This window comes from Camellia sinensis, chromosome 2 (genome assembly GCF_055761805.1).
Source record: "Camellia sinensis isolate YWXY chromosome 2, ASM5576180v1, whole genome shotgun sequence".
Classification (NCBI taxonomy): Eukaryota; Viridiplantae; Streptophyta; class Magnoliopsida; order Ericales; family Theaceae; genus Camellia; species Camellia sinensis.
In genome coordinates this window covers 197,356,066-197,380,751 of record NC_138962.1, presented here as the reverse complement: position 1 = coordinate 197,380,751, position 24,686 = coordinate 197,356,066, and the positions used below count along the sequence as shown (strand labels likewise).

The following is a 24,686-nucleotide window of genomic DNA, read 5'->3' as shown; positions in this document are numbered from 1 at the left end:
AAACGTGCCTCTATTCCCGGTCGCCGACACTCTTGACTACACATGATGGAGTTTAGGCATTTATGTGTTCATACGTACGTTCATTCTATATTAAGTTGTGCAATTCGGTTCTTCGGCCATCATGCATCGAGATGCGTGATTGGTGGCTCGAGGATCGAGACCTACACTCCCTTGAGCTTGTACAATGATGGGGAGAGTGGTCGTGTACACATATGTTGAAAATACCTTGCCATGCCCCTCTCTTGCTCTTTGTTGCAGAAAACCAGAAACCAGAGGCAGAAACTGGTCGACCGACCAGTTTTTCTTGCAGGCCAACCATCCCTTTTGGTTTCTCTCACAAAAGGTGGTCGGCAGGTGGTCTCCAAGGCCAATAGCTGGTCGGTGGCCTTCCCACAGATTCCCAGGGTGGAGTTTCAGACTTCTGGAGCTTTGTGCAAATTTCTGAAATCAATTGCAAACAAAGGCAAGCCGGGGCATCGCGATGGATTTCTCGACAAGGCGACTCGAGCATGCGTGCATCCTTTATCATTCAAGGTAGAGCTGAGGCAGTCCGCATTCATGTAGCTTGCATGCTAGTTTAATTGCTTGCTTAGTTAGTTTGTTAATTAATTAGAGTTGTGTAATAACTAGCTTAATTAGATTAGCTTAGAGTAGCTAGTTGGTGTTGTATTATTTATTCGGACTCTCCGTCAAGAGGGCGAATTTTGTAATAAGTGTGGGTGAGTGTGTGAATGTCTTCCAACCCCACGTCTTTCTCCCTTTTACTTACCTGCTTTCAGTGGTTAGTTTTAGGTCATGTTTCAATTAGCATCCTTATGTTTGCATGTTTGCATTCATTCATTTGTCTTGCACGCACCGGGCTCGGCGCATCATACAAACTACATCGTATTTCAATTCGAAGTTGAATACATGTATCAATTGTTGCACCTCATATGACATTTTAGAATAGCCGAGCCTATTTCTAGTTGCATTTTGCATGTGCTGCATTAGCCATTTTAACATGAACTAGGATCATGCATTGATTACTAACTAGTTTCTGTTTTGGCTCGGAGTACTTGGTGAGTGTTTACGCTTTAGCATACTGCATGTGTGTTATTGCTGCCATGAGACTAACTGCTTATGTGATATAACTGCCTGAATGCCTGTGGTAGAAGGTTGGATTACCTGAATTGGAACAATTCATTGAAATGCGAGTTTTTAAGCCCACTTAAGAGTGGAAAAATCATGTTTTTCTAAGCCCACCTGAGGGTGGCAAATCTACGTCTTAGCCTACTTGCGAGTAGCACTTTCAAACCATTTTCAAACAAACATGAGATGTTTTGTTCTAACTTAGGCGATCTAGTCTATACTTGTGTGTTGTGCGCATCACATAGTAATTCTAGGCTAATAACCGGAATAAGAACGCATGTGTTTTCGAAAACAAGATATCATGTTAGTAGTGGCCGATCTTTGATTGGGCGAGCGGGGGTGCTCATTGCATGACCTTCCCCAATCATACCCAAGTTCCCGAGCCGAGGCAACTTTGGTGATGACTGACACGTGGCCTTAGGCACGAGTCAGGGTTTCCTAAATTCTCCAAAAACAAAACATTTAGGTGGCGACTCTGTATCTGGCAAAGCAGTCCATGTTTGGCACTTCTTTATTAAAAATCAGTTTTTCAAAAACGATTTGCCGGATTTGGACTCTTTGGTGATTTATCAATCTCACATCGCACATTGTGAGATCAGATTAAGAACCAAGACATTTGAGTCCGAACTGTAGCATGAGGCCCTCGGGGCGCCTCTACACAAACCGAGACAAACTAGAAAAGGTCGCCTCGAACTCGACCATGTACATATTGAGTTGCTTGAGGTCATGAAATTCTTGCCTCAACCTCTCCCTAGCAGTGGGAGGTAGGTACTTATCTTGGAAAACAACCACAAAAGCTTCCCATGTTGGCTTTACCCGACCCTTGGCATACTTCCACCGTTGGCCCGCATCTCCTTTGAGGTAGTAACTCCCAAGAGTCACCCTTAGCTCACTATCTTCAATGTGAAGAATCTTAAATGTCTTCACTATTTTCTTGAGCCACTCATCCATTTTCTTGGGCTCGGGGCCACCATGGAACTCATCCGGTTTGGCTTGCAAAAATTCCCTAGTAAGGAAACTCGCCCTTGTCTCCACGGTGTTCTCTCGGGCTTGGTTCTCTGCTCTCAATATGTTCATCGACTCCCTCAAAGCCCCCACAATTTCTCAAGCTAGGGCCCCCATTGCGGCTTGACGCGCTTGCCCCAGAATTTCTTCTTGACCCACTTGCTCGGCCACATTAGCTTGGCCCGCTTGTCCGGCCGCATTAACTTGGTCGAACCCCTCTTCTTGCACCGGAACCTCGTGGATCGGTACTTCATGCACACCCTTGCGAGCCCTACTACGTCTTCCGCCTCTACCACCACGACCTTGACCTCTTCTTGACATCCTAATAAGGGACAACAGAAGTAATTTAGCACACGAACCCACATGTGCTCGCAACTTGTCTCACACGCTTGACCACAACAATTCTATATATTTCTCTACCATACAAACAATTTATTTTCACTCCACATAAGCACTTAGTCACATAAACACATATGGATTATTCTTTTATGATGAAATTTGTCCCACGAAAAACTAAGAATTCTTAGTAGAATGAATATTGATCAAGTACCCTTCTAATAAGACCTCAAGGAATTTAATAGGCGCAAACAACATCCCAAAAGTCTAATCCCATACCCATATAGTCATATAAACATGTTATTACATAGTCACAAAATACAAAACATCTCCTAATCATGCAAAATGAACCCACTGTGATATAACAACCAATTCCCACGAGCTCCAAGTATTCTAATCCGGTAGCTCTGATACCAAGTTGTAACGCCCCAAAATTTATAACATCAAATGAGTATAACAATCAGCGTTGATTATAAGAGAAGATGCAATTCCTTAACCTTTACATCATTGATCAATAAGATTTGTACAAAATAGTTCCACATGCAAATTATACATTCAGTGATATCAAATACATGAATCTATAGCATGTAGAACATCAAATCCAAAAATAAATAAATGCCCTTAAGGGCTTACAAATTCCAAGACTTAAACCCGGTTACACAAAAATGGTTTCTCGGACCCATACAATTATAGCCCTTGGCTAGCAAAAATACATCACAACAAAAAGGGAGCCATATGCTCTCAACAACTATGTCCACGCCTTAATTCGGCGGAATTGCCACATCCTTTCTTGCACCAAAATCCCATAGGGGTGAGCATAAAGCCCAGTAGGAAATTCTTAACAAAGTATATACATTTTATACAAACTCTATAATATGATATGCATATGCCATGCTATGCTTTTGAAAGAAAATCACATTTTTTCTTTACATCCTTTGAAAAATCATCATGTTCAAGGATAACTTGAAATCTCAACAATTCAAAATTTACAATTTAGTTCAAAGGGGCGGTAAATTCAGCTCAGGGAATCCCTAGGTTGGTGTCTGCAAGTAGACATAACTAGCACTACCAAAACCCCACTTTATCGGTTGCTAATCGGAAGGGAAGTGGTACCTCCTCCGCGTGTGTTTTCGATCTTTCACCTCGGTCATTCAGGCCAACTTAATCATTTTCATCTACACCTTCTATCCGGACTTACCAACGTATTTATCCCAAAATATTTCAATAATTATCATTTCACAATATTTCTTTCTCAATGTAAGTTTCAAATTCCAATTCAATATTCATAACATGCAAGGTTTTGAAATGCCAATACAACAATTATCTATGCCACATAATATTTCTCCACTTCCAAAATATCTGTAACAAATATTCCGTAATGATCAAAATTCCCATTTATCCTTTCAATGCCATTTCACAAAATAGCCAAATGTTCGCTACAATTCATCAATATATAACAATAATTCCATAATTCATACATTCCCAACATTTTAGTCATTTCAAGACTATAACAATATTTGGACAACAACTTCCAATCTCAACAATTCTCATATGTTATGAAACCCATCATCTATATATGTATTTGTATAAAATCAAGAAATTTTCCGTTTTCTTTACTCATCTTGGCACGCACACACACACACACACACATATATATATATTAACAATATCAACCATGTATCCTCAACTTCCTTCTTTTAAAAACCCCCAAATTTCTAGATTTTTCCTCATCGCAACAACACACACACCCAAACATTTGAAAGAAACTCTAAAAAGAGAACATCATCCCTTACCCAAAGTGATTCAAACCCTCAAGAGATTATTTAAAAGAAACAAGGTTAAACCCACTTTTTAAAACCCCTCACATTCTAGAGCCAACACTCAAATTTCAAAGCTATCAAAAAAGGATCTCAAAAATTTAACCAAATCTTGTAAATATATATATATAATTCTAAGAAAATCCCTACACCACAACATATAAGACTTTTAGCGACCAATTATTTTGGTCCCTAAAACTATTAATTTGGTCTCTAAATAGTTTTTGTGACAAAATTAAATTTGTCACTAAAAAAGTCACTAAAAGTGCGTCTAGAAAAGTCTTTAGCGACGAATTTTTGAAAATGTCACTAAAAATGACAATTAGCGACCAATTTTATATTGTCACAAAATGTTTGATATTGCAAAACTAAAATACTTCGTCGCTAATATTTTGTCACAAAATGTCTCCATTTGGTCGCAAAAAGCAAAATAGTGACCTTTTTAACAACAAATATATTTGGTCGCTAAAGGTTTGAAATAACATTTTGAAAACATTCAATTTCATAGCTACAAATTGACATCCACAGCCCAAATCTATCTCTGTATATAGAAAAAAACAAGTTCAAATCTTGCACACAAGATCAAATCTATTCTTGTATATACAAAAAACAAATTACAAAAATCAAAACTCTAAGTATCCAAATTCACTTCAACATAGTTCATTATATGAGTTAAATCCCAAAACAAGATCAAATTAGTTCAATATGACTTCAACTTTGTCTTTCTCTCGCACCACCTCTTCACCAGTTCAGTTACAAGAGCAACATGCCCTAAACAATTAGTTGTTCCACGACCACAAAAGCTTATCACCGTCTATTGTCATAGAGAAATGATGAAAATCCTACACACATGATCATAATCACAAGTGTAAACAAAGTTCAAAAATGTAAAAGAGATGTAGATGAAATCCAAAAAATGGATATCAACCTTGAAGAACTTAACTAAGGCATTTGAAGCGAATAAAAGCTTAGATTTTTGGGGCAAATTGAAAGAATTTTTTTTTAAAAAAAATTATTTGACTTCTATTAGACTCCAAATTGTAGTAATGCATCTGAAGATAAAAATTTGGAATCAAAGGGCCTAGATGGGCTTGGACCCTTGGAAGATTCCACATAAAGATTTCTGAGGAAAAAAAGAGGAAAACACTTTTTATATTTTTGGAAACATCATAGCACATACCATGAACTAATGCATATCGAACCAAGTATGAATATTTGGCATGAACACTGCCAGAGGAATGATACAGTTGAATCTGAACTCTTTCACATAATTCATAAAGGATTTTTTTTTTTGATTAAGTGCCAGAGCTGTAAGGACATGAAACATAGGGGACTTATGGATGGTATGTCTAAAAAAATATTTGGAAATAACATACAGAAAAAACACTAACAAATAATCGATGTATAGTACAATCATATAACCCTACTTACCAATGGATTCAGGCAAACTCAGATGTCTATGAAGGCCATCAATCCCAGCAGCAATTATAGCAACTAGCCCCAAGTGTGGATTTGCACACCCATCAAATGCTTTAATCTCAAAGTTGCTCACAACACCATTTAGAACCCCAGGTGGGCATGTGGTTCTCAGGGGTGCTTCTCTGTTCTCTTTTCCCCAGCACTGGTATGCTCCACTCCACATATTGGGCACTATGCAGTCATAACTACATTCCAATAACAGTTGAACAAGGAAATTACAGAAAACAAACTATATTATTTTTTGTTAATTTAATACACATCTATTTGAAGTTCAAAAACCCAACAACATACTAAAATTTTGATCCTTCAAACTGCATAAATTTGAAAGTGAAGAAATGGGCAAAAAGAATTTGCACAGAAGGGCATTATTTAAATTTAGCAAAAAGAGAGCATCGATTCAAGTCTGCAGGGAGACGTAGAAATGTAAGGATCTGTTTGTTTCAATTCCAATGATTAACTGGGAAAAAGTCTCTGCAGAATAGTGGCTCCCTGAAATTATTGTGAGATATCTGCTTTCTTCATGCAGAACAGAAAGCGATCGAAACATCACCTTGAAAGGTTTTCCTCAAGATCAATAGTACACCCATCAAATTTCCAAATATAACTGCATGCTTAAAAAATAATTCTATGTAGACAAGATATTTTAACAGAACTGGTAAAAAATCATACTTCTCTGTTAGTACCTAACTACCTATTCATATGGGTTCAACTCTGACACAAACTGAGATGCACATGAGATCCAGAACCAATATCATCTAATGCATACCTGGGGCAAACAAAAAAATAGAGAAAACAGTTAAGAGACATAGCTTGAAGAAAAAAATTCTGCAGGTGAGGAAATGAGTGAAGTTTCACCAATATCAGATCCTTGTCAAGGATCTTCACCTCTCCCCAAAGATGTTCCAGCCAACACAGAACAGGGAACATATATGGTCTGGTTCCCTTAACAAACCTGAGTTAGATTAAAATTCATATCAAACGGATTGAGAAATACCTATAATTAAAATTCACATCAAAAGGATGAAGTAAACAAAAGTCAAACAGAATAAGTTAAATTAATTTTATTAATTCAACATTAAAACTAATTTTTGGCTACAATCTGTATTAAAAACTCAATGCTACTTGAAGGATAGAGAAATACCTTGATAGAGAGTGAATTAACCAATCGATGTCTTCAAAGTAGCAGAAATCTACAAAAAATGAAGAAGAAGATGAAGAATCAACTTATAGAAAAACTGCATCCATGACAATGTGCAGACCAATCGAACAAAAATGTGAACTACTTATTGTGTTATTTATAGATCTACAATATATATATATATATATATGAACATATTTTCAAAATAACAAACAAACAGGTACAAACAGAAAGAGTCATATGAACATATTTTCATTTGAATTTTAGGTTGGTAGATAAGATTAGATATATGATGCGTAATTAGTACATCAAATAATTTAAATGAAGTGAACATACAAATATGCCTCTGTTTATTAATGGATTTCAAGTATCATTGTCAATAATAGCTCCATTGAATTGACTAACTGATAGATGAAACTTGTTTATTAAAAAGTCAAAGACGTCATCAAATATAAATCTAGGTAGGAATTTGTCAACCCAATTTTAATTGCACACCATAAGGTGGAAAAGATGGTTAAGAAAGTTAAAACAATTGGGAAAAGAAAATCAGTACATGTAAATGTTAAAATGTAAAGAGAAGGGTTGATACTTGGTGGCCTTCTTTTACAAGAAGTCTTGACAAAAACACACCAATAAACTGAGTCCCATCCATTATCAGGATTTTCATAAGATAATCATTAGATATTGAAATGCTAGAAACAACATATTCTGAATAATGATCATCATCCATCTAGAAAAATACAATAAAGTCAATTAAAAATAAGATGAAAGTTGTGATATCCAACGCTGATGAAAATTCTCAAACAAGATTAAGGTCTATACTCGATAAAACGAGCCCGTAATTTATTCATCATTTTGAACAAATAGGATTTTGGAGTTAGTTAACTAAATCTCACATACTTACTTGGGGAAGGTAACAAATAAAAAAATGGGAATAAACATCACAGAGTAGAACTAGACAAAACCCCTTATGCGTAACAACAAATGTTAACAGAGCCATGAATGATATGTATAAGTCTAAAATTATTAAAAATTATAGGATGGCTAAATTAAAGAAGAACTTGACATAAACAAGGGAATTTATATTACGAATTGTTGAAGGTCACTAGAAACATTGACTGCAAACTTGAGAGTGACTAGAAACATTGGCTCGCTCACCCTTTTCTTCTATAGCTTCATCTTTAAAAGCTTCTCAATCTAAACAATGACCCAAGCAAAAACATAAGCAAAAGGAAAAGAAAGAAAGAAAGGAGCAGATTTCTCATCATTCCATTCGATGTGTCATTGTCTAACATACCGCCATTAGAAACAAATAAAACAGACAAACTTTGAAACCCAAGTGCTACCACAATCAATATCTGAAACAAAGAGAAGGAAACACAAGATAATAAATCAAAAGGCAACAAGAGAATTTCACAGGATATTAAGTTTGTGGAAGTTAGGAATTTAGAGATTTATTAGTTTAATTTGCTATAAGTTGCTGGTAAATGTGAAGATTACAAGTTTATTCAAGAAGTTGTTTCTATCAGATAAAGCATTAAAAAATAAATAAATAAATTTAACTCCTTTTACTTTAGTCTCGTTTCCTATCTTTTTTTATTTCATTTTGCTTTCCCTCAATAAATTTAAGATCCAAACATGGCCTAAAGTCACTTTAAGGATTCTATAAACTATAAAAAGGCAAAGCACAATAAAGAAAATTCACAACCTTGAAATATCAGTCAAAGCACAGCAGAACATTTGCAAACTTAAATTATATAAATATTTGAACAATGAAAAAAGATGCAAATTCAAGATGAACCTTAGGTAGAAGTACCTGTTTCTGAAGATTCAATAAAGTCAATATTTCTTTTCTCAACTCAAGATGCTCTGCACATACAGCTTTGGTTAGAACCTTTGGTTTTAAATTAACCTATGAAAGGAAAGGGCATGATTGCTTATTAAGAAGCATTTTAATGGAAGACAATGTGTAAGAAGTGACACCATAAGATAGCAAATTCTGAAACATCATTCTTTCATGTTTAGAAACATCTAATGAAGAACAATATGTTTATTATTTCCTGAAAATTTAAAAACTATGTTAGGCTTTGGAGCAATAAGGAAACACAAAAAGGAGAAGTATCTAAAGCTTAAGTTACACAAAAAGATGCACCTCAAGCAAGCCAACTTGAGCAACTCAAGTTATAACTCTCACTATAGTATAATAAGTGTAACACCAACAATTAAAGCAACTATGTGATTCATATCTATGGAACACACTCATTATTTTCATAGTATCATCATTAGGCATATTGTCAAATACATGGTGAGCAAAATATAAAATTATAGTAGTCCAATCAAACACCAACAAGATAGAAATCCATCAAGAAAAAAGAAAGTACCAGATATACATATTATGAAGTTTCTGATATCAATCAGTCAATGAATGGGAAGTAAAAAAAAAAATCATTCATCAAATCCATCAGGTCAAAAATTATAGAAAAATTCATATATAGAAACTCGAACAACAATCACAAAACACAAAAAGATATAAAAATTACAGAAATTAAGATCAGAAACTTCATATATAAAACTCTGATACAGAGTTTAGAAATCAGAGTTTACTTGGACCCCATATATTTAGAAATCAGAGTTTCAGAGTTTTAAACTTCATATATATCAATAATTTTAACAGTTTAGAGAGTATTGACCTAGGGTTTTCGATACCAGGTGAGAGAGAACTCGAAAGAGAAGTAAATCAACAACTGAGATTCTTCTTCAATGAATCGATGATGAAATCTTCCATTGATTGAAGATTGCGATGTAGAAAATGATAAAGAGAAAGAAAAAGAGATGATCGGATCAATATTGTAAATCATATATATGTGTATATGTGGGGAGAGAGAGAGAGAGAGAGAGAAACGCACCAAAAATTGAAGAAGATTGAGCAAATCTGCCATGGATGCTTCCAATCTGTATTAGAGCTCTAGAGAGAGAGCAAACTCGTTGAAGAGAGAAAGAGAGTTGCAACTTTTTGATTGCTAGCAAATCCTGTTAGGGCTGAAGTGAGTCCCGATTTTTTAATGGTTAAAATGATTAAAATATTTGGTCACAAAATGTTTTTAATTGATAATGACAAAAATATTTAGTTTCTAAAAAAGTTAATAATATATTAGCAACTAAATTTATTAGTCTAAAAAAGTTATGTAAATATTAAGTGAGAATATTAATAGTCATTTTTATAATCTTATAAGTAAGTTATCATATATTTTAATTTGTCCCTAAAAGATTATTTTTAGCGACCAAATTCAATTAGTCCTTAAATATTAGTCCCTAAAAGACTAATTTCTTGTAGTGCTACCTCAAGTTTTGAAAAAGAAATGAGATGAAACTCCCAAAATTAACGGTGTTGAAACTCGATCTTCACCGCACACAATGTAGCCCTCGAGGAGTTCTTCAGCTTTGATGAAGGGACTAAGGGCAAAACTCTAATGGATCTAGAGAAATAAAGTTTTGATCTAATTTGGTGTAGGGAAATGTAGAGAGAAGGGAGAGAAAAGAGTTTTTTAGAGAGAGAGAGAGATATATATCAAAAGCGGGATACACTCAGTCCAAAGAGGAGAAAAAGGAAATTTTCGGACTCCACCTACCACCGCACGTGTGGCACCCATGCCCGCACGTACGGAGCGTACCTCTCGCACGTGTGGCCTTCATCCCCGCATGTGCGGCCCTTTCCCCCGCATTTCCACTCCCGCACCTGCATATGTTGCAGTGTGTTATTCAACTCTTCCTTGTTTTCCACACGTACGGCCTCACCTTCCACACGTGCGGCCCAAGGCCTCGCATGTGTGGCCCTGGTCCTCCAATCCAGAAATTTCTCGGCTCAACTCCAGACACTCAGGACCTGACCCCGCACCCTCCGAAACAAGTGAAACTTGACACCGAAATAAACAAGAACAAGAATTTTGAGAAAAACTTTCGAACACAATAAACCCAAACGATTAACAAGGTTCCAAGTTAAACCCGTCACTCTAACAAGGGCAAAGCCAATGTAAACAATGAAGGAAGAGGCACACAATGTAACCAATCATCACAGATATTGTAGTTTAATATTTCCATCGATATAGGAATTTCATAATTATTTTCACGATGTTTATAGATCTGTTCTTATAATTGTTTGCAGGTTCACTTTTATGAAACTGTCAAGTACATAATTTATTATGACATCTGTAAGTAATCAGCATATAACAAATATTGATCGAAACTTTTTATTTAATATACTTACTTTCTATATCATTGAGTTGCTGCGATAATATTTGGGCATCATTTGATTTTTTTCCTTCTAGTTTGACTAAAATGTGTGCATGAGGTACATTATTTTTCTTGAACTTCACAATAGATAGAACAATTTTTGCTTCAGCTTATCTAACTTTGCTTGAAGAGCATGCTGCAATAGATTTTCTGTAATTTTTGTTTCATTATCTTCTTATTTTTCTTCTTGCTCACCATTATAACTTATTGTAATAAAAATATTTTGATTAGTAAGAGTTTGAGGCTATATCATATTGTTATAAATTTCAAAATTCATTATCTCTTAATAATGTGATTTTTTTTTTTTTTTTGGTGAGGGAAAACAAAAGTACAATTATTGCTGTGATAGATGTGTTTTACAAAGTCTTGGTTTGTCATTGAAGTATTTGTTGTGGACATTTATTTGTATGATATGTGTGTGTATATATATATATATATGTATATATGTCTCAGTAAAATCGTGGCTAAAAATAATTTTTTTTGATAAATTTTTACATGTCGCTAAAAATTGATAATTAGTGACTTTTTTTGTTAAAATTTTTATAAATTTCCGCTAAAATTTACAATTATTGACTTTTTTAGTAATAATTTTTAAATTATCGTTGAAAGTTAAAAATTAGTAACTTTTTTGTGACGGTTTTTTTAAACTGTCGCTAAAACTTATAATTAATGACATTTTTTGTGACAAAATTTTCAAACAGTCGCTTAAAATTAACAATTAGTGACATTTTTTAATAGTGTTTGATAAAAAATATCATTAAATATCATAAGATCCATTGGATAATAAACTTACCTATTAGGATCTACACATAACTCTCTATAGTTATTGCTAGAGTTTTTTTACCCTTATATTGCTATCTATGATTTCATTGTAAACGATCTTCTAGTACAAATCAAAGACAAATAATTTTTATTTTCTATCATTTTTTCTATTTTAGGAGTACATGTAACTTCATTATACGTGTAATTAAAGAAGTACAGGAATTCAAGCGGCAGCTTAAGACAGGTTCACAAATGCATTTATTTTTTGACGAAATTTAAAATATTAGTAATGTTAAGAAATCGTTGTTTTGTTTGGTTATAGTTCTCAGAAATTATTTTTAAATGGGTTTTTATTTGTCTTTATTGATTTTTTTTTTCATATTTTAGTCAATTTTTTATTTTATTTTTTTATTTTACAGTTACATCAACATTAGATGCATCTAAAAAGTAATATAAGTTTAACTAAAATATGAAAAAAAAAAAATTCACTAAAAACAAACAAAAATCCAAACAAAAATATGCGTAGATTTTTGTTTGAACTTTCGTCTATTTTTAGTGATTTTTTTAATGTTTTAGTCAATTTGTTTTACTTTTTAATGTATTTTGATTAGATACATCTAAAAAGAACAAAGAATTGATTAAAATATTTTAAAAAAATCACTAAAAAAAATGAAAACTCATTTAAAAACAATTTTTGAAAATCATCTAATCACACAGACATCATATATATTTTCTTATCACAATTGGTTTACCATTTTATTTGTCAACATTGTATTAGTTTAATGGATTCCACCACTCATATTTATTACCAATGTAGTATTTGCACATGAGCTATTAAGCAAAACATGGTTACAAAAATATAGTCATCATAGTATTATTGTTAAAATAATTATATATTTTTTATAATACTAATCTTATAAAAAAATAGCAGTGGGCGGGAAAGCTTTGGTGTTTGGTGTTGGGTTTTGATTTGGCTTGGTCTTTGTGGCCAGATTTTGTGGGTTTCTTGTACTTTATTTGTAGTTAAGTCCTTCTTAACTTTTTTTATTTTTTTTATTTTTTGTATAAAAAAAAAAAAATTCGTGAGGTCGAGGGGTTGGTTGTATGGATGCGAGTAGCAGTAGTAGGGGTAATTTGTACTTTCCGAATCTCTCTCGATGCATGCCTTCTTCCTGTACCTTTAATTTCATGTTGTTAATGAAATTTTTACTTTGCCGATCAAAAAAAATAAAAAAAAAAATAAAGGACGTTCAACCATTTAATTTTATTAAATATTAATCACATTTACAAAACCTAGGTTGATGGATAGACCTTTATTATATATATATATCATGCTAAGTTGAATTTTTGCTTTGATTATATTTTTGCTTTCTTAAGTTTGGCTCATTCGTCTCATATATTCTTCTCTAAAAAAGTGATATGATTACAGTGGTCTTACCGTTTCCAGTGCAACTTGCCTTCACCTATACCCCTTCTACCTATTGTTAGAAAAAGAAAAAATTACAAATATATCTCTTGAAATTTATTTAAATTATAAATTATTTGTTGTAGTTTTAGAAATTATATTATGTTCCTTAAGATTTCTAATTTCATAATAAATATGTCCATTTATTAATAAATCTTCAAGTTAATTAACAGTTTTTAATAATGTTAAAATTTTATTTCAATTAATAATTCAGATAATTTTATTATTGTATAAGTGAATAGTTAGAAAATTTCACTTTTTCAATTAATTCTGTTAATTAAAAAATTCTGATAGGGAGGTATTTGTAATTTTTTAAACCACAGGACAATTCGTATTTTAAACAAATTTCAGAAAGTGTATTTATAATTTACCCTTAAAAAAAATATGTAAAACATAATGGACCGGAACATAATTAAAGGCTTATTTATCTTTATTTCTTCATTAGTATGTATGAATGTTTCTTAAAAATATGTGAAACATCAGTGACCATAGGTATATTTTGGCCGAAAAATTGTAACAATCCAAAATTTTAATTATCTTTTAATTCCATATAATTATTATTCAATTATGAATGAAGAAAATAGAATTTTTTTTATAATTATATATGTGGTTTTATAATTAGGATAAAAATAATTTTGCAAATAGTGTAATTATTATATATATATATATATATGGGGTCAAAATGTAATAAAATAAAAAGGAAAGAAAGGTGGCAACGGTGCGTGGGTAAGGTGTCATGTGGTAGTGTGATGTGGTCAACAAGTGACTCTCTATTTTGTTCTGCACCGTGAGGAATGTTATATGTTCCGTATGATATTGTATATATATAATTTTGAAAATATAATTCTATTATCTGAAGTGGACATGAGCAACTTATCTGTTTTGTTTTAAATGTTTATCATCTGATCAATTTTAAGCTAAGTAGTTGTCCATGGTGATTTTGTGATCTTGATGCTCTCGATATAATACTCTTCACTTTGCAATATGCTTATAAGTTCACCAATTTTCAGGAGATAATGATTAAAGAGGGAGGTGTACCGCTAGTTTGGGAAACGGGACTATGGAATAGAAGCAGAGTTTATTTTTGTATACAAGTTTAATTCTTTATTTTGTAAACGTCGGCCTAATGGCCTTTTTGTTATAAATAAATAGAAGTTCTGATATATATTTTGGTACTTTTATGTAAATAATTATGTCCGCAATTCTTTGTTAATTTGTTTAGTTCTACAATCGGCCTTGGATAGCCACGGTTATTGGTCAGCCACGATACTTGATTCTTGGATACCGAGAGCGGGTCACGACAAAAATTATATGCATGTAGACTTAGAAAAGTGTGATGGTCCACATCCAAAATGAATCTAGTACACATCTATAATTTTTGTTTGTAAGTATTTTTTGGGCTATGTTATATTATAAAATATCATTAAAACAGGTAGTGAATATGTTATCTCATCTCTTCAGGTGCCAACAATATAGTGACAAATCCAAGCAGCAACCCGTAGATGCACAACTTCTCTAGTCAGCAACTGTCACCAGGTCTTTCTAACTTCATTGTGTTTCATAAGATTTTAACTATCGGTGGACACGTTGATTTTTTATTTTTATTTTTGAGACATTGATACAATTAAATATACCAATACGTATAGATCTTTCAATATTGATACATTTCAGTCTATATATCGTGGTAGTAAAAATTAGGACAAAATCTAATTTGGTCCTTTGTGATTTGGCCCGTACTCTACCACCTTATCGTTAAAAAATAGCCAATATTTTCTCCTATGGTTTTGTACTATAGTGAAATGGTTATAATTCTCATAAATTATTTTTAAATAGGTTTTCATTTGTCTTCATTGAACTTTTTTTCATATTTTAGTCAAAATTTTTTATTAGATCTATCAACATTAGATGCATCTAAAAAGTAAAAAAATTAACTAAAATATGAAGAAAAAAAACCTGTGACGCCCTAACTTCCGGACCGTTAAATACGTATAATAATACAACACCAGTAGGATAGATAACCAAAACATCTTAATATACATATATAACCAGAGTTAATATCACAGATAATTTGTTTACGTTTCATTACAGGATTAGCAAAACATTGCCAAACCAAAAGTCAAAAGGAAAAAAAAAAACTAGTTTAAGTCTTCAAATGAGCCACAACTCCAACACTTCATCTTATTTGCTTTCGAATTAATCTTCACCATTGTAAACTGTTTCATCACCTGGCATAACACGCCATGAGGTTGGAATGCCCAGTAAAAACACACACACCCCCATATCTTTTATCAACCAAACACAGAATCAATCGGGTAACATAACATACAATATTACAATAAGGTTCTACGAATTAGTTGTTAGACTAGACAAATAGAATCCCCTAAAGAGATCCTTCTACCCAACTATAAGGATTGAACACCAGACTATTCAGAACTCTCCCTTTTGCTGCTTTGCAGACCTTACCACCTATGCCCACCTCCCGGTGGTCAGTGACATTGATGGCCCTCAAAAGGGACGGCCAAACAAGTGGGCTCGCATACACCCAAATCGTGCCTAGGGCTCACTTACACCCTGCACATACCATACCAAAGGGCTAGCTTACACCCTGAAACCACCGCATAGAGTCTGAATACATCCGTGTCAACCTAGGGGCTCACTTAGACCACTTGTGCAAGACTTAACTCATTTGGTTTTAATCCCATTCACATGTTTATTACATAAATCATTCTAAAGCACAAGGGTGAACGTCACCCATTACCAACCCCTTTCCATTTCCCATTTATTAGATCTTTTGCCAAGCAAGTTAGCCACATTCGGTAATTCGGTAATATAAAAGAGCATGACACAAACATAAGAGAGGAAATATAGCCCATGATAGTCATACATAGGTATGGTAAGGCAAGCAAATAACATTAGGAATGCTTTGAAACATTTAGAGACAAATGACACAATAAAACACAATTTTCAGCACTATTCAGTTCTGCAGGGCTAACAATAATGCTTTGGGAAAAATACTTCTAGGTCAAATTAGGGGCTGAAATTGCATAGAAATAATAATTTACCTGTCTAGTTTCAATTCCAATTCTCAGAATTTGCACAGCACCTCCAGAAATTCATCTACAAGCTATATTCGAAAACCTATCCAGATTTGTTACCCTTTGGGAAAACTAGCTTTCCTCTCAATCTACCCAATGATTTTCACCCAAATAAATTCCATTGAAAAGAGGACTCAAAATACTAAATTTTTATAGAAGAACTAACCTGAGATGATTTTTTTGGAATTTTATGAAATTGAAAGAAGTTGACTGTTTTCCAAAGACTCAGGACCAGATTTTTAAACAAAATATCCAAGCTCTAAAAACACACAATTAGGGGCTAATAAAATTATCACAAGCTCTAAACACACCAAATAGCCTACACTAAATTCAGATTTGAGAAATAAATAAATTTGATATTTCTTTTAAATTTGAGAAGTTACAGCAGTTCCTAATTTAACAGATTTGCAGGACAATGTCACTAACTCAAACCCACACTTTTATATACACCAAATGCTCTATTTCGTATTAATATGCAACGCAAGAGGGCATCTAAACAATAGGATGGGATGGTGAAAGAATAAGAGAAGACAAGAGGAAGAGGTGTTCTTACCTTGACCATAGAAGGCACCATTTTCTTCATTTTCTTTTTTTTTTCGTCTTCACTACTTCCCTCTAATCACACTCTCCTTCTCTCACCCTCTCCTTGGCTGCTGAAATATGGGTGTGGAATTGAGGTAGGACTCTCAATTTATAGGCCATGAATTGGGTTAAAAAGACCATTCTACCCTCTTGCTTAATGACTAAGGAAAATAATAAATATCTAGATATTTTTTGTTCCACTAATTTGCTCAATTATAGAATAAAATAAATAATAAAAATATTTATTTAAAGATATTTATTTGTTCAAATAAATAATTAAAGATTCAAACAACTAATATTCAAATAGGCTAAAAAAAATAAAATGTATGAATTAATTTAAAAAATAGGAGGTAATAAATAAAAACCAAGTTTTAGGGTATTTCCAATTATAAAGTGATGTTTCAGGATTTAATTATAATACAAAATAAAATACAGAAAAATTATTCTTTATTGGACCATTTTGTAAAATTTTATGAAATTTGGGACTAAAATGCAATTAACCTAAGGCTTAGGGTTTCAAGTGTAATTACAAAAAATTAGGGTCTCTACAACCTATCCCCCTTAAATAAATTCCGTCCTCGAAATTAAATCGTACCTCACGTCTCAAATAGTTGTGAATAATTTGCCCATCTCGCGTCTTCACATTCCCAGGTGAACTCTTCAAGATCATGGCGATGGTAGAGTATCTTAAGAAGCTGAATTGCCTGTCCATAATTGCTACTGGCCCCTCCTCAAAGGTAGCGTCTTCGTTGAGTTGGATTTCTTCCCAGTTGATGATGTGAGAAGGGTGCATAATGTACTTCCGCAATCTAGATACGTGGAAAAACATCATGTACTCCAGCTAATTGTGGGGGTAGAGCCAATTTGTACGTAACCTCTCCAATTTTCTAACGTATCTTGAAGGGTCCCATATATCAAGGTGATAATTTTCCTTTCTTTTCAAAACGAATGATACCTCGGCATGGCTGAATTTTCAAGACAACACTACCGACAATGAAAGTTAGAGGTCTTCTTTATCTACATAACTCTTCTGACGATCGTGAGTTTCCACCAATCTTTGTCGAATAATTTCCACCTTTTTTTGTAGTTTCTTTATTATGTTCCACCAGTATTGGTGCTTAGTCTTGGTACACTTTTGTCCTTCCTATGTGCACTGCAATCAACGAATGATGGAACTTTTTCAGAACTTTTTCTCTAAGCGACTTATCTTATGGCACAAACACGCTGCCTTGATGTCTCAAACTTCCATCTGAGTGAATCATCCAATCAAGTATAGGATCACTAAATGCTATTCGTGCTTTTGTGCATGCCACCTCCTGATTATACTTCTGTGACTTTATTACCTCGTTCAGTAATTTGGGCATAGTGATTTGAGCAACAAGGTGTACCTTCTTATCATAAGCTTTCATTTGTACCCTGAACTCATTAAGTGTTCCGACCATGTTCCATTCCTTGAGTGCCAGGCTAACAATAATCCCCCAGTTCTTGCAACTTAGGGCATCTGTCACCACAATAGCTTTGCCAGGATAATAAGATACAACACCATCTTTGTCTCATCTTCAAGTCCTTCTGTGTGCACAAATACTTCAAGCTCTTATGATCTGTGAGAATCTCGAATTGTTCACCATGTTAATGCCATTGTTTTAGCAAAAAACCATCGTTGCCAGCTCCAGATCATGTGTCGAATAATTCCTTTCATGTGGTTTCAGTTGCGTGGAGTCGTAAGCCACCACCTTTCCATTGTATATCCTTTGTCTTGCTCCGAAATGATGAGTATTGGGCACTAGTCAATTTTCTCTTAAGTTCTTGAAAGGATCGTTCACATGCTTCATCCTAATCATATTTTACCCCTTTTTACGCTAGACGAGTCATCGGCTTGGCCAGTTTTTTTTAAAAAAATCTTGAATAAACCGTCAGTAATAACCGGCTAACACTAAGAAACTATGAACTTCAAATACTGAGGTTGGCTGCTTCCAATCTAATACTACTTCTACCTTGGCTGGGTCCACTCCAATCCCATGCTCAGACACTACGTGTCCCAAAATTTGACTTCTTTAAACCAGAACTCGCAGCAGTTGATTATGCCACCGCATTGTCGTGCTCAGACACTCCTCTCTATCCCCCTTAAATTGGAAACACCTCCCATCAGGTGTGTAAGTCGTCACCCTCTTCTGGTAGCAATCAATCATCGTTCAGTGGGCAGATAGCCATTCCATACCTAAGATTATGTCAAATCGAACATGTCCCTGGCCACAAGGTCGCAAATCAAGTGTAAACCTGACACTTCTAATTCGCACCGTCACTTCCTTCCAAAGGTGATTCGATACTTAAAGTAGTTTTTAAAGGTTCACATGTAAGACCTAACGATTTAACACATGATGTTTTTATATAAAAAAATGGTGCGCCATAATCTAATAGAGCGTGAACCCAAGAATTATAGAGTACAATGTTACCTCTAATTACTAACGGGTCTTCGTCCTATTCTTTTGATCATAGGGTCTACCTCCTATTCAAACTTTCTTGCATTTTCCCTCTCAATTGACCCAATTGTTCCAGAATCTGGTTTCCAATGCGGCTCAAAATTTCAGCTGCAGCGCCAAGCTCGGCAAAGTCTGTCACCGCCGGGTTGTTGGATTTCGAGGATAGCGCGAGTATGTGATCAGGGGTTGGACCATCTGCGGGCGGCGCTCGGTGTATTTCAGGTGTGACGTTTGGCACGCACTATGTTGAGCATTTGCGAATGCAGTTTTTATAATTTCTGGCTTGGGTGTCGAGTCAGTTCTCTGTTTTTGTTTTGAGTCTGTCTCTTTGTCTTGAGTCGGCCTTTTTGCTTAAGGGTCTGTCTGGTTGTATCGAGTCAGTCCCATTGTATAGAATGTCAGGTGATTCTGGGGTTGTTGCCTCGAGCACCATTTTTTTTTAATTACCCTTTTGCTTTCTTTTGAGTCTGTCTCTGCTATGGAGCCAATTACAACCAGGAAATCTGAATGAAACAGCTGCGGCTATCATGTTTCCATGTTTACTGCTACTTTGAGCTAGTTGTGCCAGAGGATTTGAATGGGACGGCCGTGCATCTCACCTGCTCTTCTGCACCTTGAAGTCATTGTAATGACCTAAGTTTTCCAAAACTTTTTTTAAAAAACACTGTGGTGATGAAAACGAAGAGGAAGGAATTCCTTGGGATTTGCAAAACTTTGATCAATTGAGAGAAAGAAAGGCATGCTAAGCCCTTAATGAACGAGATCATGTTTGTTAACGTGAGTACTGAGAAGGACCCTGGCTTGATCCAGATTGGTTCCGCATTGTCTTCAGCGCGAGCGATTAGTCGCTTTCTTAAAAATTTTCAAAAAATGTTTTGCGCAGTCTTGTGAAGACCGGTATGGAATCGCTCTTGAGATTGTGCAGCCTAGGATCGCTCTCAGCCTCAAGATTCAACCCCTTTGCTTTCAAACCTTGAACGTGCATTCAGAATGTTCAAACGGCCAATTGCAATGTAAGGCCTGTATGGCCAGATCAGAAGCACCCCTGGAACTAGGGGCAAAAGACGTCAGAGAATGCACTTGAAGAGTCCACGATGAAGATCGACGAGAATACCAAATCCCAGAAAAGAGGAAAGAAGAAAGCATTGCTGAAGAACAACCGAGTTCCTATCCACAACATTTGGATGGACTTTTACAGCATAAGTGAACAGTAACCATTTAGATGGCTTCGAAATCCTAAAACCATTTGGCACGGACAAAGCTACACTTTTACCCTTGAGAGGCTCGCTGGGCCGAAAACTCAGAAAGGCGACCCAGGCAAAAGTTAGAGCAAGAAAAAGAAGAAAAAGAACAAAAAAAAAAAAGAAAAGAAATAAAATGCAAAGAATGAAAAAGAAAAGATAAAAAAAAGAAAAATGCAAAAAAAGAAAAAGAAAATAGAGGAAATAAAAAGAATTGAAAACAGAAGAAGAACAAAACTCGCAAGGTTGAAAACCCGGAAGGGCGGCCTTGGCAAAGGTTAGAGCATAGAAGGTGAGGGTTAATACACGAGTGAACCCAAATCGGAACTACGTAAGGCTTGATTCCCATGTTTGGGATACGTAGGCAACTTCATCCTGAAGTCCAGCCCCCAACACTTTCAAAATGACTGTGCCCATATATTGGTTTTGACCATCTCCATCTTCTCTTTATCCGAGAGTTCGGTTGCGATCATCACTAATGAGGACTGTTTACAAGTATGCTGCGGTATTATCCAGACAAGGGACAACTTTCCGTCACCATGAGTCGCCATTCAAGCAAGGGGCAACTTTCCGTTGCCATGCAGCTCTCTTCAGGCAAGGGGCAATTTTCCTTCGGATCCGAGGTTGTGCATCTCGAGAGTAAGTTTCACGCTCGTTGAGCACTGGCTGTTTGCCAAAATAGTTTTTGAGAATTTTTACTGAGGTTGACTATTTTCTCGAAAATTATTCAATCTTTTCAAAAACTGGACCATTTTCTTGGACCCAAAAAGGAAAATTTTCAGTGCTCATAGCCTGACTTACATGATTTTCAAATCAAAAATCGAACAAGTATATTAATCTAACTCTCGTTGTGGTCAAAATTGTTTTAGTAGAAAAACCAAAACAAAAATGGTCAAAATGATGAACTAAGGGGTACAGTTGAGTCAGGCTTCCTGTCTTTCCCCCATCGCCAGCATACTTGCCAGAAAGGGCACAACTGGAGCTGTCTGTAAAGGGCTGAAAGCTCTCTCACCCTCCGAGCAACGAGGTATCAAGGCAAGTGCGAAGCACGAGTCGGAATGGATCAAGATACTCCACTCCCTCATCCGGAGCATCGACTAGACGTCGCCGGAAGAAGTAGCTGTGAGCTAACAGTGTTGGGCATGAACCCACAACCTCTTGTTTATCCATCAACCACTTAGGGGAGGGATAAAAAAAAAAATGAGAGATTGAAGAACAAAGAGATATGCGTTGAGAGAAAAAGTGAGAAAAAAAGGTTTTTTCAGAAAAACACAGCCTGAGGGCCGAGTGATGTGAGAATCACAAATAAGAAAGCGTGGGAATAATACCCGGAGAAACTGGCTCCTCGCGAACTGAAAGGTCTCTTGTCTTTGTAACACGTTTGTGTGTCGTGTCTTTTGTTTTGTTTACCTCAACTTTTGTTTTGAGTCTTTTTCGAGTGTTACTCGATATGTTTAGGTCGTGTATCTTTTGTTGAGTCGTAGTATGCTGTGTTCAGTTGTAGACTCAATACCCGGTTGAGAACCCTTTTCTCATTTTCAAAAATCGTTTTGTACTCAGAGTGCTGTGCCATTCTCCACATTTGTGCAAAGCAAGACTAGTTCTTTCAACGACCGCAGGGTTTGACCTAGGTCATGTCAGAATAGTAAAACCTGAACCTATCTGAAGCTTTTTTTTTTTTTTGGGTTTCGGGCTGCGAAACAAAAGAAGAAAGGGAAAATTTGGAGCATCTTAGTGTGTTTCAATTTCTGCCGATTCCACCTTTGTATTCCATCTTTTCAGATTGGACTGTTTGTTCAAGATTCGTGTGCAGAATAAACCAAGCGCTGTGTTATAGGCTGTATGTTCAGAATGAGCAGTATTGTTGTATGAGTTGTTTTGTCGTTGGCCGGTTCATTACCTGGTTATTACGATGCAAGTGTTCCAATTTTCAAACAACAGATCAATCTCACTTACATTGTTATGTAATATAATACAATGTGATGCGATGTATAAAATGTACGAATGAAACACTTTTTCAGACAAAAAGCTTGTTTCATTTCATCATCTTTTCAAGTACATAGCTTTGAAGAAAATAAAACCTGCCCGCGGTAGTACAGTGCGCTCAAGCTACCAGCAAAAAGAAAAGTAAAACAAAAAGAAGAAAGGCAACAAAAGTCTAGATCAATGCCAAGTGGTCTTAGGTATGAGGGTCTGTCCTCGTCCTCTTCCTGGACGAAGGTCTAGGAGCATCGTCGTCGGCTCCGCCATCTGAGCCTTAGTCCGAGTCATCGCCAGTCTCCTCCTCAGATGACTCTGCCTTCGCCTCTGCCTCAGACTCATTATCTTCAGGGATCGGTGCTCGAGAGCTGCTCCCAACGTGAGTGCGCCCCGCTTTGGTGCGGGGATATACTGTGCCTCATCGCCCTCCTCCTCGAGTAGGAACAGACGGTCCAGCTGGAGCACCTCCTGCAACCGAAATCTGGAATGGAGGCTGAAAAGCACAAATGGCAAACATATCAGTATACTACGCAAAGCAGAGTATGAATACTGTGAGCAGTGTAGTACATAATGTAGTGTGTGAGTACAGTGTATGAATACCGTGAGCAGTGTATGAATATAGAATGCAGTGACTGAGTGCAGTGTATGAATGTTGTGAGTAATGCTGTGAACAGTCTATGGGTTACAGTGTATCGAATGCCGTGAGGGCCGTGTATCAAGTACTGTGTTGATGATGCGATGCATCAAATTGTGCAAAGTTTGAGATGATGGTTGAAAGAGCTTACCGGGATACCGTAAATGACCAGCAGGTCGAAGCTCCGCTGTAGCATCCCCATCACGGAGGCGGTCAACTCCAGGGACTGGCGAGTATACTCGGAGGAAGCCTGCAAAAGTGTGCATCAGTATTCTGTGGAATATCAAACAGGATGAAATGAAATAACGGTACAGAATACAAAATACAGTAGTGCATACCGGGGGCAAGTCGTAGAACCCGACTAGCTCATGATCAGCCGGAGGGGGAGCGATGGGGATCTGATAAGTTTTCCCACCCTGCCCTCTGCATGTCATCATCGTGGGCAATGCTGGCCAACTAGTTCTCTGCCCTCTCCGGGGCCCACTCTTACCACGAGCCCGAGCCATCCTTGATGCTCCTGCTCCTGCTCCAACCGCTGGCGCCGCAGGCCTCTCTCTCTCAGCTCGGCGAGCACTATCCAAAGGCCACATGATATAGGTCTGGACGTACTCTGCATAGTTGCCCTCGCCTCTAAAGCCCCCCGAGTCCCAACTGATCGTATAAGTTGCCATCTCCCGTGGGGTGTATCCCTCTGTCTGCCTCATGGTCGTAGGAGGCAGCTTCGGAACTGTCTGCTCCGGCAAGCCCAAGGTCTGGCGTAGGAAACGCTCGCCCAGGTACTAGGCCCGACAGACCGGGCCCTCTAGAAAAATCCTGAACCGGGAGGTATCCTGAGCGCCCTCATACCGCTCCCGTACTGTGATGGGCAATGAGGCCCATGGCTGCCAGGTGATCTGCAAACAAAATATAGTTTGTTATCTACTGCTATTGAAAATGCAATGCAAAGCGAAGCTTAAATGAATTGTAATGTTTGACATACCTCTGCCGCGGTGATGGTATCGAAATAGCGGCAGAAGAATATGAAAGACTCCCGTGGTCTCCGCTCGCACCTCACATCGAAGCGGTGGGAGAATAGGATCATGGGAGGCATCTCCTCCTCTGGTACTGGGGCAAGCCTCGGGAAGTAGGTGTATACCCACAACTACAGTGTAACAGAGCAAATACCAGTATGCTTATCAAATAAAAGCAGAATACAGAATAAAGCAGAAATCGCAGAACTATGTATTGTGCAGAGTGTGCAGTATGCGTAGTGTA

At 36.1% G+C, this 24,686-nt stretch overlaps 1 long non-coding RNA gene across 5 annotated transcripts; it reads right to left on the bottom strand.

Annotated features, from left to right (window-relative positions):
- Positions 1-5,958: 5,958 nt before the first annotated feature.
- Positions 5,959-9,958, bottom strand: LOC114292729 (uncharacterized). Of its 5 annotated transcripts, none has more exons than XR_014362261.1 (8): positions 9,810-9,958; positions 9,594-9,681; positions 8,720-8,815; positions 8,201-8,261; positions 7,993-8,100; positions 6,907-6,955; positions 6,621-6,717; positions 5,959-6,531 (listed from the first exon to the last, which is right to left on the bottom strand). It is a non-coding gene; the product is annotated as an uncharacterized LOC114292729 (long non-coding RNA). The 5 variants fall into 5 exon arrangements; XR_014362263.1 differs by having other exon boundaries at positions 8,062-8,100; XR_014362259.1 differs by having other exon boundaries at positions 7,993-8,261.
- Between the last annotated feature and the right edge of the window lie 14,728 nt (positions 9,959-24,686).